We start from the raw sequence: 10,495 nt of genomic DNA, 5'->3' as shown, positions 1-10,495 counted from the left end.
AATTATCTAGTTTTTTTCAAAGTTTTCATCAAAAGAACATTTGAATTACATTTCTTTTTTGCATCTGAGGATTATCTAATTAACCCATAATGAGGCCATCAAACGTGTCTTTCATGTTGCTTCATCTGGTACCAGTTGGCTTCGCTTCCCCAACGTGCAGTGATAATGACAAACCTGAGTAATATATTGTGGCTCAACTGACTTGGTAAATATGAACAGCTGCTGAGCTGCAGTGGGGACCACAGGTCACGAAGTGAGGTGATGTGCGTCTGTCTGGGCAGGGGAGCTGCAGGGGAGGAGCTTGGGAGCTGCAGGGGAGGAGGTGAGGAGCTGCAGGGGAGGAGCGAGGAGCTGTTAGGAGCTGTAGGGGAAGAGATGAGGGAAAGTGTCCCGTCTCTTCAATAAGGGTGTGGCTGCTTGGGCATGACTGGGCTTGCGCTATGTTGAATCGATACTTCTGATAATGAATGGCATATGTGTATATATATATATATATATATATATATATATATATATATTTCGTGACTGGTTTTTGTGTGTTACTGGGAGAGAGAGATTCATCTCGTCCTCTAAACAAAAACCTTCTCCGCCCCCGGGTGGGCTCGAACCACCAACCTTTCGGTTAACAGCCGAACGCGCTAACCGATTGCGCCACGGAGGCCGGGATAGTAGAAGTACGAATCCTGGAGTTCTGGTCTGTCAGGCGAGCACTTTACCACTGAGCTACACGGGAGCATACACGTGTGTGTGTGTGTGTGTGTGTGTGCTAGTTTCGGAGTCAGGATGGTCTGAAGAAGTGAAAATAGAAGGAATTCTTACTCGAAGCTTCATATACCCTTAAAGCTGAAGCGAAACTGATACTTCACCATCACCACCATCACTGTTATCACCACCCTATCACCACCAGGATCAACGTCACAATAGCACTTACACCTTCATCACCACACCATCACCACTGCAGTATGTCATCACACCACGCCATCACCACAACTATCATTGCTGCACCCACTATATCACCACAACCACTCCATCACCACTACTATCATAACAACAACAGTTATCTACCCATACCTTCACCACCTCATTATCAACAACACCATCATGACCACCACACCATCACCCCCTCCAGCTCCCTGTGTGTACCATTGGCTCGCCATCATTACATATAATGACCGACCAAATATTATCATTCCATGTCTCGAAATTTTGGGCTGAAGTTGATGCTAACCCACACTGGATTATCCCCTTCATGTAGCCGTAACAGAACCAGCAAACATATGGGTAACCATCACGGTATCGCATTTCTCCTTCTTTGTACCACTCTGACTTGCTGCCTTCTGCCTCTGCATCATATATATATATATATATATATATATATATATATATATATATATATATATATATATATATATATATATATATGTTCGACGTTTGTTTGTGAGCATATACGTATGTTGCTGCAACACATATATATATATACGTTTATATTACTATATACATCAGTGATAGAGCGATTAAAATAAACACCTTGTTTCGAAAGCCACAGTTCTGTGCCACTACTAACAGGAAAGTAACATAGTTTATCCTCCTCCACGACCACCTCCACTAACATTTTCTTCCCAAGTTTATTGCATTACGAGCCACTAATTTCCAGACAGTGTTTCTCTGAGCCTGTAGGTGGTTACTCACAGGGAGTAGAAGGAAAGGGAATGAAAATCGCCAAAGATTCTCTTTCTGTAATCATTAATCTTTTCCCTTCGGTCATTGATCTGTTTAGATAATCGCATCACTCTTTTTTTTCTTCTTCCCGTTCTTCATAGGAAAACTTATACTTTACATATCGACTTTTTGTGGTGGAGACCTTAGCTTATTCAGGATCCACTAGAAAAAAAAAAAGAGATGTTCTTTGAATCACTTTGAAATCCTGGCAGTTTCCTTACCGAAGCAAACACTTGGTCGAAGCAGTACCGAGACCTGTGTCGCTTCTGTTCGAAACAGAGTTCGGCACAGCTTCGTCTAGTGATGTTCCAAGGACATTCGTTCGCCACTTGAACATGACTACGTGATATAGTGAACATTTCACCGCTGGAGAACACTCAGCTATGACATACCAACTTCAGCGAACACCATCTCCAAGGAAGGTTATGGAAGACGAAAATATCATTTCTCTTACGTAATACATTATCAAACATGGCAACCGCTCGTGAGACATCAGCTCTGAGAGCTATTAAAAAATGACAGTGTTAAACAAACTGAAAACTACAGCAGCAAAATCTTAAAGATATTATCAACTACAGCGTGTATTAATCATCCATGATTATCTATTGTAATTACATAGTTTAGACCATGGCGGGAGGGAGGTGTAAGTACACTCGCGGGGTTCCATCTCATTGTGCTAATGTCTGCACAAAGTCACATAATGAAATGCGATCTTTCCAGAACTGTTTGTGATATAAGATACTGTAATATTCCTTGGGGTTTTAGGTGAATAAATGTCTTATGATACAATCGCATTCATCATTCTAATCACTAAAGAATATATCTCTATTATTGATACTTGATCGCTGTTTCTTGTTTTAGCGAGGTAGCGCCAGGACACAGACGAAGAAAGATCCATCTACTCACATACACTTATATACACATATATGCTGGAGGGCAAAGGTTTTGTCTTCAGTGAGGGTGTAGCTGCCTATGAATGATGGGATGTGTGATACGTTGGATCGATAATTTAGATAATGAATGGCATATGCATATATACATTTATATGTGTGTGTGTGTGTGTGTGTTTGTGATTTCATGTGTATGTGACTGGTTTTGTGTGTTACTGGGAGAGAGAGATTCATCTCGTCCTCTAAACAAAAACCTTCTCCGCCCCCGGGTGGGCTCGAACCACCAACCTTTCGGTTAACAGCCGAACGCGCTAACCGATTGCGCCACGGAGGCCGGGATGATAGAAGTACGAACCCTGGAGGTCTGGTCTGTCAGTCGAGGACTTTACCACTGAGCTACACAGGAGCATACATGTGTATGTGTGTGTGTGTGTGTGTGTGTATGTGGTAAAGCTTACCATAACCCATAAATGACACTCCGTTTAAACCTTCGCGTCATTCTATGTGGCTCCATCAACACATTCAGCCATGAAAAGGTTAAGATAATAGCAGGTAAAATATCTATTATCAAGATGCCTCTCGATTGGACGATATACGATATCCATGAACATGGTAGAAAAGAAAGAAACTATGACCCCCTTCCCCCAAAACATGACCCCTTCCCCCAAAACATTATCACCTTCCCCCAAAACATGACCCCATTTCCCCAAACATGACCCCCTTCCCCCAAAACATTATCCCCTTCCCCCAAAACATGACCCTCTCCAGCCAGCGGCCAGACCACACCAGTTCTCCCATTAACTGAATGCTCTTTCAATTATTAATCTTCACTGCTGGATTCATCCAATTATACCTGCGTAAGCAGGTTCATAATGTACCACAGGGTAATCCTGGTCATGGAATCTTCTCTCTCTCTCTCTCTCTCTCTCTCTCTCTCTCTCTCTCTCTCTCTCTCTCTCTCTCTCTCTCTCTCTCTCTCCGTTGCTTTGCTCTTCGCCCGTACTTACAGTAAAGCGGTCGCTGTGTTTTAATTGTTGGAATATTTATTTCAACGATTTTGCTTCATTTTAGCTCCATGGATAACACAGTTACGTTGGCAGGAGCCCAGCCAGTGGTGGCAGGTGTCACCACCAGTGGTGGCAGGGGAATCACCAGTGGTGGCAGGTGACACCACCAGTGGTGGCAGGGGAATCACCAGTGGTGGCAGGTGACACCACCATCATTACATAACTCATGGTGTTTGTGCCACGTCGTTCGTGAAGCAAGTCGTGATGATGAGGAGGAAGTGGTGGTGGTGATGGTGATGGTGAGGTAGAGGTGGTGGTGATGGTGATGGTGAGGTAGAGGTGGTGGTGATGGGTGGAGGAGGAGGTGGTGGTGGTGATGGGTGGAGGAGGAGGTGGTGGTGATGGTGAGTGGAGGAGGTGATGGTGGTGATGGTGATGATGAGGTAGAGGGGGTGATGGTGGTGATGGTGATGGTCGTGGTGGTGATGGTGGTGATGGTGATGGTTGTGGTGGTGATGGGTGGAGGAGGAGTCCCACCTTCTCTTACCTTGACCAGACGCGTGACCCACGCCCACACACACACACACACACACACAGCTACCACCCGCCTCCTGTACTGACACACACACACACACACACACACACACACACACACACCTCCCACCCGCCTCCTGTACTGACACACACACACACACACACACACACACACCCCAGCCTCCCTGTGTGCTGGCCAGTCCGCCGCTGGCTGGAGTGACGTTCGTCCCTGACGCCTCCAGCAGGCGATACACCACCTTGATCTTCACACCAGAATATCATCACACATAACCTGGAGATATTCGGGAATACTGACTACTTGATCTTCACACCAGAATATCATCACACATACCTGGAGATATTCGGGAATACTGACTACTTGATCTTCACACCAGAATATCATCACACATAACCTGGAAATATTCGGGAATACTGACTACTTGATCTTCACACCAGAATATCACACATAACCTGGAAATATTCGGGAATACTGACCATATTCTTATTAAGGATTTCTCTCAATCTTCACTGATTAGACAATTTGATCATAGCTCGAGAATAATCATATATATACAACTAATATTGTGTCAGCAGGGAACAGATGTGGAGAAAACGCTCGAAAAGTGAAATATTTCAGAATCGAAACATAGGAATTCAGGTTTGTGATATTTTGCTTTTAATTCAGTTAATGTGTGCCCTTCACAAGTGGCCTCAGAGCCGTAGATTTATCTCGTTATGGGTTACTGCCGGAGCCTAGAGGAGGGAAATGCAATTCATAACACATCATCAACAACAACAGACTTTAACTACAAAAGTTTATTTTCTATTTTAGAAAATACGATCCTCGAGGATGAAAGGTTTAGGATATTTTGGTCATGTTTACGAGATCCTGACAAAAGGATATGTGCGTCATAGACTCGTCCCAAATGCCTATAATAACAACGTTACGACTAGGGCAACACAATGTTGCGCAGGGTTAATAGGCTTTCGAAGCTCAGGGTCACAGAGAAGCAAGGTCACGGGACAACAGGGTCGAGGGGAAATACGGTCTCAGGGCAACAGGGTCGAGGGCAACAGGATTGCAGGGCAACAAGGTCACAGGGCAACAGGGGTCGCAGGGCAACAGGGGTCACAGGGCAACAAGGTCACAGGCCAACAGGGTCACAGGGCAGTAGGGTAACAGGGCAACAGGGTCACAATGGTTAGGGTCCTAGGGCAGCACGGTCACAGGGCAACAGGATCACAGGCCAACCGGGTCACAGTGACCAAAGTCTCAGAGAAACAGGGTCTCAGGGCTATAAGATCACAGGGCAACCGGGTCACAGTGGCCAGGGCTTAAAGTTGTGGCAAGATCGATCATTCTGTGCGCAAAATTCAATTTATGAAAAGATACAACGAATGATTCCCATGTTCTCTTTATCCACTTTCACACACCTACCAAATTCTGGTCAAGACTCTCTCACGACATGGTCATGATAATGGTATGCGTCCGTCTATAGGGGCCATCTTTGTTACCTTTGCAATAAACAGTTGATGTACAAGGATGAGACATAGATAAGACGCCATTGGTAAACAATGGAGATCCTAGCTATGTCTCCTCCTTGCATAACAACTGACTGTTCTACATCTATCTCATTCTTGTATCTCCTCTGACAATATGATCATTACACGAAAGTGCACTTGGGAACTTATCGTGTTTCACTTTCCTCGTATATATATATATATATATATATATATATATATATATATATATATATATATATATATATATATATTTTTTTTTTTTTTTTTTTTTTTTTTTTTTATACTTTGTCGCTGTCTCCCGCGTTTGCGAGGTAGCGCAAGGAAACAGACGAAAGAAATGACCCAACCCCCCCCATACACATGTACATACACACGTCCACACACGCAAATATACATACCTACACAGCTTTCCATGGTTTACCCCAGACGCTTCACATGCCTTGATTCAATCCACTGACAGCACGTCAACCCCTGTATACCACATCGCTCCAATTCACTCTATTCCTTGCCCTCCTTTCACCCTCCTGCATGTTCAGGCCCCGATCACACAAAATCTTTTTCACTCCATCTTTCCACCTCCAATTTGGTCTCCCTCTTCTCCTCGTTCCCTCCACCTCCGACACATATATCCTCTTGGTCAATCTTTCCTCACTCATTCTCTCCATGTGCCCAAACCATTTCAAAACACCCTCTTCTGCTCTCTCAACCACGCTCTTTTTATTTCCACACATCTCTCTTACCCTTACGTTACTTACTCGATCAAACCACCTCACACCACACATTGTCCTCAAACATCTCATTTCCAGCACATCCATCCTCCTACGCACAACTCTATCCATAGCCCACGCCTCGCAACCATACAACATTGTTGGAACTACTATTCCTTCAAACATACCCATTTTTGCTTTCCGGGATAATGTTCTCGACTTCCACACATTTTTCAAGGCTCCCAAAATTTTCGCCCCCTCCCCCACCCTATGATCCACTTCCGCTTCCATGGTTCCATCCGCTGACAGATCCACTCCCAGATATCTAAAACACTTCACTTCCTCCAGCCTCTCACCATTCAAACTCACCTCCCAATTGACTTGACCCTCAACCCTACTGTACCTAATAACCTTGCTCTTATTGACATTTACTCTTAATATATATATATATATATATATATATATATATATATATATTTTCCCTGGGGATAGGGGAGAAAGAATACTTCCCACGTATTCCCTGCGTGTCGTAGAAGGCGACTAAAAGGGGAGGGAGCGGGGGGCTGGAAATCCTCCCCTCTCGTTTTTTTTTTTTTTTTTTTTTTTTTAATTTTCCAAAAGAGGGAACAGAGAATTGCGCCAGGTGAGGGTATTCCCTCAAAGGCCCAGTCCTCTGTTCTTAACGCTACCTCGCTAATGCGGGAAATGGCGAATAGTTTGAAAGAAAAATATATATATATATATATATATATATATATATATATATATATATATATATATATATATATATATATATATCGCTCATATGTTGAAGGTCGATGTAAAAACAAAAAATTGTTTGTCTTGAGTAGGGAAAATGAATGGTGCTCAGTTTAAGAACATTTAAGCTCATCTTCTCGTCTCGTAGACCCTAATTGCACACCTAAAATTGTTTTCTGTCGTGTAATTCGTTTTCGCAAATGACTCCAGGGATGAAGGGATTAGAGTCATACGTCTTCACGGTACAATAATTATCTTGGAAGAAAAGGTAATTCTCTCATTTACAAACAAAAAGATCATAATCATTTTTCATTTTTTTCAGACCCGAATATAGTTTTCCCTCTTCGCATATTTATGGTAAATGACAGCACACATATCCATTCATGGACCTAAAATCTATACTGTTTAAAAGCGAAAGCTCTTCACATATACCAGACTGATTTCCTAATCCTATCATAAAAATGTTAAAATGTAAATGCATAAAAGTCTACCAGTTCCAAATAAAATCCTGCATTCATCTCTCATACCTAATCCTCTGTGTTATATACTGAAGTCTTTAACACATGTTATGATACATTTCCTTACTTTTTTTTTTTTTTTTTTTTTTTTTTTTTTTTTATACTTTGTCGCTGTCTCCCGCGTTTGCGAGGTAGCGCAAGGAAACAGACGAAAGAAATGGCCCAACCCCCCCCCCCCCCCCCATACACATATACATACACACGTCCACACACGCAAATACACATACCTACACAGCTTTCCATGGTTTACCCCAGACGCTTCACATGCCTTGCTTCAATCCACTGACAGCACGTCAACCCCTGTATACCACATGACTCCAATTCACTCTATTTCTTGCCCTCCTTTCACCCTCCTGCATGTTCAGGCCCCGATCACACAAAATCTTTTTCACTCCATCTTTCCACCTCCAATTTGGTCTCCCTCTTCTCCTCGTTCCCTCCACCTCCGACACATATATCCTCTTGGTCAATCTCTCCTCACTCATTCTCTCCATGTGCCCAAACCATTTCAAAACACCCTCTTCTGCTCTCTCAACCACGCTCTTTTTATTTCCACACATCTCTCTTACCCTTACGTTACTTACTCGATCAAACCACCTCACACCACACATTGTCCTCAAACATCTCATTTCCAGCACATCCATCCTCCTGCGCACATCTCTATCCATAGCCCACGCCTCGCAACCATACAACATTGTTGGAACCACTATTCCCTCAAACATACCCATTTTTGCTTTCCGAGATAATGTTCTCGACTTCCACACATTTTTCAAGGCTCCCAAAATTTTCGCCCCCTCCCCCACCCTATGATCCACTTCCGCTTCCATGGTTCCATCCGCTGACAGATCCACTCCCAGATATCTAAAACACTTCACTTCCTCCAGTTTTTCTCCATTCAAACTCACCTCCCAATTGACTTGACCCTCACCCCTACTGTACCTAATAACCTTGCTCTTATTCACATTTACTCTCAACTTTCTTCTTCCACACACTTTACCAAACTCAGTCACCAGCTTCTGCAGTTTCTCACATGAATCAGCCACCAGCGCTGTATCATCAGCGAACAACAACTGACTCACTTCCCAAGCTCTCTCATCCCCAACAGACTTCATACTTGCCCCTCTTTCCAGGACTCTTGCATTTACCTCCCTTACAACCCCTTACTATAGCAAGGAAATGCAAGGGAAATATTTCCCTTAACACATCCTTAACTCGTCCTTGCAAGACATCTCTTCATCATGGCTTCACTGGTGTGCTAAATGTTACGATCAAATACTTACTCCTTTGATAAATGTTTTCCTGATCATTACACAAAACGTTATCTTCCCACATCCTTTCGATAAAAATGAACACAGCGCTGCATATTTCAACACCTTCTGTAGCATTTAATCCTCCAATGTATCCCCTGTTTCTTTCCCCTACATAATCTGACACATCCCATAGTGCATATCAACACAGCCAAGAATCTCTCAGCAGCTCTATAGACACACCACAAAAACATCACTTCCCTTAATCCTCATCTAACAGTATGATCTTACCACACCAAACCATTGTTCTTTGATGTAACCCCCTGGAGCAGTGTACGTGGGGAGGACCTGCCACTGTCTCCTGATGGTGGTGACCTCGTACTACTACTCGTAATGTTTCCATTGTGTCTCTGTCTCACCCAGACCCAGCAGTGGTGGACCAGTGTACATCTTGTGGGGAGGACCTGCCACTGTCTCCTGATGGTGGTGACCTCGCGCTGCCACCACTAAGGTTGCCACGGGGTTCCTGCCTCACCCAGACCCAGCAGTACATGGACTGATCTTCGCCATCATCATGACCAGCCAGGATGCTGAGGTTGGGAGAATGACGTACGGATGATTGGGTAACTGGACGACTGCAGAAATGATAGAGTGATGGGGAGATATATGGCTTGCATGCTGCTTGCTTATAGGGATAAGTTAAGATCCTTTCATTGGGCTACTGCAGCTTCGAGACTGTGGCGCGGTTACATACAGGTAAGTAATGGACTCCCTTGAAGTGAATAGTTCCTTGAAGAAGAGCTACTGACCTAACTACAGATGCTGATACGCCCTGTGATCAAACTACTGGCACTGACCTGCCCTGTTGACCTCACTTCGGCTGCTGGTCTGTCCGAGTGACCTAACCGCTTATACTGGCCCATCCTCGTGATCTATATATAGCTACTGACCCGCCTTAATAACCTAACTAACTCCAGGTTAATACTCGTCTGCCCTAATGACCTCACTACCCAGGAGTCGTAATGAGCTGATCATATCTGCGTCAGACATGACCACAGCTCCTCCTCCTCCCCCAGGGGAAGGCTTGGCTGGTGGAAGGTGTGATACAAGAAGCGATAACGATCCCAAATTAAAGTAGTTTCCCCTCGTAATGAGAGAGGTGTGAGATGATCGAGAACATGAATTACTCATAGCGTTTACTGTGTTATGAGTGATGGTGGTGGGAGAAACAGGGCAGACCTGGGCGATGTGGGTTGTGAGGATTATAGAGATGTTTTCAAACCCAGAGTCAGCACACTTTATGACGTCAAGTCGAACGATAAATCTGGTTTGGTATGTGGATTAAAGGTATATGGTAAGGCATTACTTTGCTCGGTCAACTGCTGACGTAACTCTGACACAGGCGCTGTGAGAGATGGTGTATGTACACGTGTGAGGATACTCGCCAAAATACTAAGGGTCACATATAGGTAGATATAACATCGTAGATTCCGGTCATGGAATTTGGTGTCTTATATGGGAACGGCAAAGTGTAGCCATGTTGATATATATGTATCAAATGTGGCCTTTGTTGTCTTTTCCTAGCGCTAC

At 43.8% G+C, this 10,495-nt stretch overlaps 2 non-coding genes across 2 annotated transcripts; both read right to left on the bottom strand.

The window, feature by feature from the left end:
- Positions 1-587: 587 nt before the first annotated feature.
- TRNAN-GUU (transfer RNA asparagine (anticodon GUU)) lies at positions 588-661 on the bottom strand. The gene has a single exon. It is a non-coding gene; the product is annotated as a tRNA-Asn (tRNA).
- A 2,208-nt stretch (positions 662-2,869) lies between these two features.
- TRNAN-GUU (transfer RNA asparagine (anticodon GUU)) lies at positions 2,870-2,943 on the bottom strand. Its single transcript has one exon. It is a non-coding gene; the product is annotated as a tRNA-Asn (tRNA).
- Between the last annotated feature and the right edge of the window lie 7,552 nt (positions 2,944-10,495).

This window comes from Panulirus ornatus, chromosome 9 (genome assembly GCF_036320965.1).
Source record: "Panulirus ornatus isolate Po-2019 chromosome 9, ASM3632096v1, whole genome shotgun sequence".
NCBI lineage: Eukaryota > Metazoa > Arthropoda > Malacostraca > Decapoda > Palinuridae > Panulirus > Panulirus ornatus.
This window is presented reverse-complemented; position numbering and strand designations above follow the sequence as displayed.